Raw genomic sequence first — 9,576 nt, forward strand, 5'->3', positions numbered from 1 at the left:
GGTAGAATATAAACATAGAAATATTTGCCATAGCACTGTTAATAAAGATCTGGACCTCAGGGAATATTGTCACTAGACATATAGAAATTTTGTATGTAGAGGTAATAACTGAATCATGTGGGTATATGAAATGACAGAGGGAGGGTGAGATACACACACACACACACACACACACACACACACACACACCAAACACATATACAATATATAATATATGCACAAGCACATACATAGAAGCACATATATAATATATGGATATATTAAATTATGTATTTGTTACTATATATTATATGCAAATATAATATGTGTATATAATACATATATTTGCATAATACACATGTACATATATGTGTATTATATACATCATATGCATAATGCATGTATATACAAGCATATATATAAGCACATGGGTATATATATGTACATATATAGAGAGAGAAAGAGAGAGAGAGAGAGAGCTCTGTGAATTATCTATAATTGGTAATATTATACAGCAAATAAAGTAGCTGTCTATATGCTATTGTGAAGAATATAGACCATTTTGCTTATGCAACATTCCTTTGCCTTAATAGAAGACACTACCTGAAAATGTGGGACGAACCTAAGTCTAAGTTACAACCTAAGTTGTACCACAAGCCCTTTGAAACCCAAGCAAAATTTGAGGCATCTGGCTGGTTTAGTAAGTAAAATATTCCACTCTTGATCTCAGTGTTGTGAGGTCAAGCCCTACATTGGGCATAAAGTTTACTTAATAAATAAATACAATTTTTATAAATGGAAAACAAGCAAACTTTATGTTGTTAAAAAGAAATGCAGGCAAATATCATTCTCAAAACAAAAATCATTATTACTAATAAGAACAATTAATATACTTGTTAATGGTTATTCACATCTGCAAGAATCAGCCATTTTCAGTTTAATCTAGGACAAATATAAATATCCATGGAAGCTACAGTTACAAATATAATTTCAGATTCTACAGTGATTGGAAGCATGAAATTAATGGCCCTCAGCTTCTTTAGCTCTGTAGACATAAGTTTCTATCAACCAGTTTTCTGAAAATGCATGGTTACTCTTTACCTAGATTGCCACATTGTTTAAAAGAAGGCTAGTTGGATAAATTAATGTTCAGTTTCACCACTTTAGGGCATACTCTGATTTGGATGAAAAAATATGTTAGTACATTATTTTATGCAACTTGTCTCTGAAGAGTATTCACCCAACCATCCTGTTCTTTACAGAGAGTTTAGAAAAAAATTAGAGGCTCTGTAGAGAACAGAGTGAGAATCAGTGTTATTCATGTTGCCTGTGTTTATTCCAAGTAGTTCAGATGCTATTTAAAAATAGTATATTAATTGGACTATCAAATACAAAAAAATTTACTGTACAGAAAGAAGACTTCTGGGGGAAGCTGGGTGGCTCAATCAGCTAAACATCTGACTCTTGATTTCAGATCAGGTCATTATCTCAGGGTCATGAGATTGGACCCAGTGTCACTGCTTAAGATTCTCTCCATCTCACTCTCCTTCTACCCCCCACCCCCACCTGTGCATGCTATCTCTTTAAAAAATGAAAAGAAAAAAGAAAAAGATGCCATTCAGAAGAATAGGTATTATTTCTTCTTTGAATGTTTGGTAGAATTCTCTAGGGAATCCATCAGGTCGTGGGCTCTTGTGTTTTTTTGTTTGTTTGTTTGTTTGTTTGGGGGGGGCGGGCGGAGCTTTTTGATCACTGCTTCAATCTTGTTACTAGATATTGGTCTATTCAGGTTGTCAATTTCTTCCTGATTCATTTTTGGAAGTTTATAGGTTTCCATGAATGCATCCATTTCTTCTAGGTTGCTTTACTTATTGGCATGTAACTATTTATATAATAATTTCTGATGATTGTTTGTATTTCCTTGGTGTTAGTTGTGATCTCTCCCCTTTCACTCATAATTTTATTAATTTGGTTCATCTCTCTTTTCTTTTGGATTAGTTTGGCCAGTGGTTTATCAATCCTATTGATTATTTCAAAAAATCCAACTTCTAGTTTCATTAATGTGTTCTACTCTATCTCTAGTTTCTATCTCATTTATCTCTGCTCTAATATTGATTATTCCCTTTCTTGTGCATGGGATTGGCTTAATTTGTGGTTGATTTTCCAATTCTTTAAGGTGTAAAGAGAGCTGGTGTATTTCAGATTTTTCAGGGGTTTTTTTGTTTGTTTGTTTGTTTGTTTGTTTGTTTTGAGTGAGGCTTTAATGACTATGTATTTCCCCCTTAGGACCACTTTTGCCATATCTCATAGGTTTTGAATTGATGTGTCTTCATTCTCATTGGTTTTCATGAATTTTTTAATTTCTCCTTTGATTTCCTGGTTGGTCCAAACATTCTTGAGCAGGGTGGTCTTTAACTTCCAAGTGTTTGAATTCCTTCCAAACGTTTTCTTGTGGTTGAGTTCCAGTTTCAAAGCTTTGTGGTCTGAGAATATGCAGGGAATAATCTCAGTCTTTTGGTATCAGTTGAGCCCTGATTTGTGACCTAGTGTGTGGTCTATTCTGATGAAAGTTCCATGTGCGCTGGAGAAGAATGAGTATTCTGTTGTTTTAGGGTGGAATGTTCTCTATAAATGTATGAGGTCCATCTGGTCCAATGTGTTATTCAAAGCTCTTGTTTAATTATTGATTTTCTGCTTGGATGATTTGTCTGTTACTGAGAGTGGCATGTTAAGATCCCCTACAATTAATGTATTCATATCAATATGATCCTTTATTTTGATTAATAGTTGGCTTATGTAGTTGGCTCCGCATATTGGGGGCATAAATATTTCCAATTGTTAGATCTTGGTGAATCTATCCTTTAAGAATGATGTAGTGTCCTTCTGTATCTCTAACGACAGTCTTTAGTTTAAAACTTAATTTATCTGATATGAGAATTGCTACCCCAGCTTTCTTTTGAGGTTAGTTGGCATGAAAGATGCTTCTCCATCCCTTCACTTTCAGTCTGGATGTATCTTTAGGTTCCAATTGTGTCTCTTGTAGACAGCATATGGACCTGTCATTTTATCCAATCTGCAACCCTGTGCCTTTTTATTGGAGTCTTTAGGCCATTCGCATTGAGAGTGATTATTGAAAGATAATTTTTTATTGACATCATGTTGTCTCTGAAGTCCTTGTTTGTATAGATTGTTCCTGTAAATTTCTGTTCTATGTCACTCTTGGGTTCATTCTTCTTTCATAGAATCCCCCTTAATATTTCTTGTAGTGCTGGCTTGGTGGTCACATACCCTTTTAATCCTTGCCAGTCTTGGAAGCTCTTTATCCCTCCATCCATTTTGAATGTCATACTTGCTGGATAAAATATTCTTGGGTGAATGTTCTTCTCATTTAGTGCCTTCATTATATCTTGCTAGCCCTTTCTGGCTTGCCAGGTTTCTGTGGTCAGGTGTGACATTATTCTGACAGTTCTTCCTTTGTACATAAAGAATCTCTTCCCCTTATCTCCCCTTAAGACCTCTTGTCTGAAATTACGATTTGTGAATTTCACAGTTAAGTGTCTAGATGTCTTTCTAGACTTATTGATGTTGGGAGGTGTCCTTTGTGCCTCTATGACACAAACACTTGTCCCACTCCCCAGATTGGGGAATTTTTCATTCCGAATTTGTTCAACTATATCTTGTAGTCTTCTGTCTTTTACCACCCCCTCAGGGATCCCAATAATTCTGACATTGAAACGTTTCATGGTGTCATTTATTTCCCTAATTCTGTTTTCATAGCTTCTAAGTTGTTTATTCCAGGCCTCCTCCTGATCTTTTTCTCTATCATTTTGTCCTCTACATCACTAAGTCTATCTTCTGCCTTGGTTATCTTAGCTGTTAGGGTATTTAGATTAGATTGGATCTCATTGATAGCATTTGTAACTTCTGCCAGTTGGGCTCTCACTTCCACCCTTAGAGATGGCTTTCTCCAATCTAACCATTGTCTGGATCATTGTTACCCAGACTTCCCTCTCCAAAATATTATTTATGTCCATATCCAATAGTTCTGTGGGAGAGAGCACAGTCTCTGAATTTTTCCTCTGTTAGGTGTGGTGGTTGGGGGGATTTATAGCTGAATATATCAACCATGGTCCAGGCAAGGTGCACCCTGGAAAGCTTTGCAGCAATTGGAAGTAACCACCAAAAATAAAGAAAGAAGAAAAGGAGAGAGAGAGAAAGTATCTTCAATAATTATTCTCAACGTGAATGGCCTGTATTCTCCCATAGTGGCTAACAGACACATGAAAAAATGTTCATGTTCATCATTATTAGCCATCAGGGATATTTAAATCAAAATCACATTGAGATACCACCATACACCAGTTAGAATGGCCAAAATTAAGAGGACAGTATACAACAAGTGTTGGAGAGAATGTGGGGAAAGGGGAACACTCTTACACTGTTGGTGAGAATGCAAGTTGGTGCAGCCACTTTGGAAAACAGTGTGGAGATTCCTTAAGAAATTGAAAATAGAGCTACCTTATGACCCTTCAATTGCACTACTGGATATTTACCCCAAAAATACAGAGGTAGTGAAACGAAAGGCCATCTGTACCCCAATGTTCATAAGAGCAATGGCCACAGTTGCCAAACTGTGAAAATAGCCAAGGTGCCCTTCAACAGATTAATGGATAAAGAAGATATGGTCCATGTACACAATGTTGTATTATGCCTCCATTAGAAAGGATGAATACCCAACATTTGTTTCAACATGGATGGGACTGGAGGAGATTATGCTGGGTGAAATAAGTCAAACAGAGAAAGTCAATTATCATATGGTTTTACTTACATGTGGAGCATAAGGAATACCATGGAGCACATTGGGAGGTGGAGAGGAAAAGTGAGCTGGGGTTAATCAGAGGGGGAGACAAACCATGTAGACTCTGAGAAACAAACTGAGGGTTTGGGAATGGCAGTGTAGGGAGATGGGTGAGCCTGGTAGTAGGTATCAAGGAGGGCACATATTGCATGGAGCAATGGGTGTGGTGCATAAACAATGAATTTTGGAACACTGAAAAATTATAATTAAATGAGACTAAAATGTGAAAAAAGATGCTCCCATAAAACAGCAGAGGTCTGGGTGCAGTTTGCTTTCCACTAAACCTCTGAAATACATAGTTTATTTCTATATTATCTTTATATTTCTGATTCATAATTGTTAATGGAATTCAGGTCAATGAAATAGTTATGGAGAGAAAGCATGTTATGTTTTTCCAAACTCTCATATTTACACATTGATCTTTCATGTAAATTGCTCACTTCCTCAGTATCATAGCATTGAATTATTACATAACAAACTGAAAACACTTGTTGGAATCCATAGCTAACATCAATCCACTTTTGCCTTATGTTGTAATTTTCCCACTTGACACTTATGTAATTCATAACTGTCAACTTTATTCAAGCTTGTGACTTAAGGAAATTCAGGTTTTATTACTCTCATTAATAAAGGAAACAGTCACAGAAAAAAAACTGAAAGTAAAAGGATGGAAAAATATATATCATGGAAATGGGAACCATAAGAAATTTGGATTGGCTATTTTAATATCAAACAAAATAGCTTTGAAGGTTATTACCAGAGATTAAATGGGACATTTTATAATAATAAATGGGTCAATTCATCAAGAATATTTTTTTTAAATCATTCAATACATGAAGCAAACATGGCAGAAATGTAAAGAGAAATAGACAACAATATTAATAGGAGACTTCAACACCTATCTTTCATTAGTGGTTAACACAGCTAGGCAGGATGTCAACAAAGAAGGAGATAGAAAGGGTGCCTAGATGGCTCAGTCAGTAAAAGTGTCTGACTCAATTTTGGCTCAGGTTATGATCTAAGGGTCATGATATTGAGTCCCACATCAGGCTCTATGCTCAGTAGATTCTACTTCTCTCTGCCCACCCCCATGCTCTCTCTCTCACTCCCTCGCTTAAAGAACTATTTTTAAAAAGAAGAAAATAAAAGACTTGAACAAGACTATAAATCAACTAGACCTATCAACAGAGCACCTCTCCTCAACAAAAGCAAAATATACATTTTTCTCAAATACACATGAAACATTCACCAGGGTAGACCATATATACAGTAGACAGTAAGACAAGCAATATATTTTAAATGGTTTAAATAATACAAAGTATGTTCTTTGACCACAATGGACTAAAATTAGAAAGCAACAAAAGAAAAAAAAATCTTGTTGAATTCACAAATACATGAAAATTAAACAACACACTCCTAACTAATGGTCGAAGAAAAATTTAAAGGAAAATCAGAATATATACAGAACATTTTATAATTAAGGATAAGATGTGTACAAATACTTGTACAGACATATTACATGTTATTCAGCTATCAACAAAATATAAGACAGTATGTTCAGCATCACGAGTCATTACAGAAATGCAAATTAAAAATAAAATGAGATACCACTGTACAACATTAGAATGACTAAAATTAAGATAACTGATAATATATAGTTTTGATGACAATGTAGAATAACTGGGGCTTTCATACATTGCTGATGGTTATGCAGAATAATATAGACATTTAGAAAAACAACAGCACAGTATATTAAGCCATTAAATGTATGCTCTACACATGTACACGTTACACATATACATTATAAGAATCAGATGTCTTATTCTTACTATTGTTCCCAAGATAATTAAAGCATAATTCCATGCAAAGATTTATACACAAATGTCTATAGCAGCAGCAATTATATCAGCTATCTAAATGGAGACAGTCTGAAAGTCCATCAACATAAATGAATAAACAAACTGTAATATATTCATATTAGAGAATATTTCTCATCAGTCAAAATAAAAATATTAATATATGAAAAAGCATGGCTGGATACCAAAAACATTATGCTACATCAAAGAAGTGAAGCAAAAATGGTGAGATACTATATTAATTCCTTTACATAAAATTCTACAAAAAACAAATATACAGTGCCAGAAAGTAATCAGTGATTGCAAGAGACAAGTTTCCTGATGAGATCAACAGTGAAGGGCCAAGATGAAACTTTTTAGGACAACGGAACAGTCTTATATTTTGAGTGGACATGCAGCCAGGTTTCTATTATAACAAACTAGACTTCAATGTATACAATTAATTTTTAGAAAGGCATGAAGTGATAGAAAATGGACGTAATTTTATGTCATTTTATGCCATTGGTAATGAATACAGAAGCAATGTGTGTCTCTCAATCTACAAAGTTTTTCTTCACATGAGATGATACATTTTATATACTTTATATGAACTCCACACAGATATTATATATATATTACATATATTTGTACAGAGATTATACATATATTTGTACAGAGATTATACATATATATACTTATAAAATAAATGGTGAGATAATCAATACTAAGCTAAGAAACATAAAATTGCTAGTGTTTGTTTCTTTGTTTGCCTTTTTTTGTTTGCATTTAAATTCCAGTTAGTTAACATACACTGTGATATTGGCTTCAAGTAGAGAATTCAGTGATCCAACATTTAAATGCGATAACCAGTGCTCACCACAAATGCTCTCTTTAATCCCCATCACTTATTTAACCCATCCCACCACCCCTTTCCCCTATGATAACCATCAGTTTGTTGTCTATAGTTAAGAGTCTGTTTCTTAGTTTTCTTCTCATTTTTATTCACCCTATGCTCATTTATTTTTTTCTTAAATTCCACATATAAGTGAAATCATATGGTATTTGTCTTTCTTTGACAAACTTATTTCCCTTAACTCCATCCATGTTGTTGCAAATGGCAAGATTTCATTCTTTTTTTTTTTAAGAATGTATTTATTTATTTGAGAGAAATAGAAAGAGTGAGAGAGAACATGAGAAGGGAGAAGGTTAGAGGGAGAAGCAGACTCCCTGTGGAGCTGGGACCCTGATGTGGGACTCCATTTCAGGATTCTGGGATCCATGACCTGAGCCAAAAGCAGTAGATTAACCAACTGAGCCACCCAGGAGTCCCAGGATTTCATTCTTTTTATAGCTAAGTAATATTCCAGTATGTGCATGTGTGTGTGTGCGTGTGTGTGTATCTCACCTCTTCTTTATCCATTCATCTACCAATGGACACATGGGCTGCTTTCATAAATTGGCTATTATAAATAACGCTGCAATTAACATGGGGCTGTATGTATCCATTTGAATTAGTGATTTTGTTTTCTCTGGGTAAATACCCAGTTACTGCAATTACTGGATCACAGGGTAGTTCTATTTTTAACCTTTCAAGGACCCTCCATGCTGTTTTCCACAGTGGCTTCACTGGTTTGCATTTCTACCAACAGTGTAAGAGCATTTACCTTTCTCCACATCCTCTCCAACACCTGTTACTAATTTTAGCTATTCTGGTGTAAGATATCTTATTGTAGATTTTATTTGTATTTCCCTTGTGATCAGTAATGTTGAGTAAATTTTCATGCATCTGTTGGTCACCTGTATGTCTTCTTTGGAAAAATGTCAATTCATGTCTTCTGTCCATTTTAATTGGATCATTCATTTTCTAGGTGTTGAGATATCTAAGTTCTGATATAGATATAGATATAGATATAGATATAGATATAGATATAGATATAGATATAGGGTAATGCTGGCTTTGTAGAATAAATTTGGATGTTTTCCTTCCTTTATTATTTTTGGGAATAGTTTAAGAAGAATTAGTATCACCTCTTCTTCTTCTTTTTTTTTTATTGTATTATGTTAGTCACCACAAAGTACATCTTTAGTTTTTGATGCAGTGTTCCAAGATTCATTGTTTATGTACAACACCAAATGCTCCATGCAATATGTGCCCTCCTTAATACCCACCACCAGGCACACCTATCCCCCAAAACTCTCCCCTTTGAAACCTTCAGTTTGTTTCTCAGAGTCCACAGTCTCTCACGGTTCATCTCCCCATCTGATCCCCCCCCAGTCTTCCTTTCCTTATATTAATGTCCTCCATGTCATTCCTTATGTTCCACAAGTAAGTGAAACCACATGATAATTGACTTTCTCTGCTTGACTTATTTCACTCAGCATAATACTCCAGTCCCATCCATATTGATGCAAAAGTTGGGTATTCATCCTTTCTGATGGCTGAGTAATATTCCATCGTATATAGGGACAGACATTTTCTTTATCCATTCGTCTGTTGAAGGGCATCTCAGCTCTTCTCATAGTTTGGCTACTGTGAACATTGCTGCTATGAACATTGATGTATATATGACCCCTCTTTTCACTATGTCTGTATCTTTTGTATAAATACCCAGTAGTGCAATTGCCCGCCTCTTCTTGAAATGTCTTGTAAAATTCACTTATGAAACCATCTGGCCCTGGATTTTGGTTTGTTGGGAGACCTTTTTTTTTCTAATTCAATTTTCTTGCTGATTATTGGTCTATTCAAGTTTTCTATTTCTTCCTTTTTTTTTTTTTAGTTTTGGTAGTTTATATATTTTTAGGAATTTATCCATTTATTCCAGCTTGTGCAATTTATTGGCATACGGTTGTTCATAATATTCTCATATAATTATATTTCTCTGGTGTTGGTTGTAATTTCTCCTT

Source organism: Enhydra lutris, unplaced genomic scaffold (assembly GCF_002288905.1).
Source record: "Enhydra lutris kenyoni isolate GAN:26980312 unplaced genomic scaffold, ASM228890v2 scaffoldscaffold53, whole genome shotgun sequence".
Lineage (NCBI taxonomy): Eukaryota > Metazoa > Chordata > Mammalia > Carnivora > Mustelidae > Enhydra > Enhydra lutris.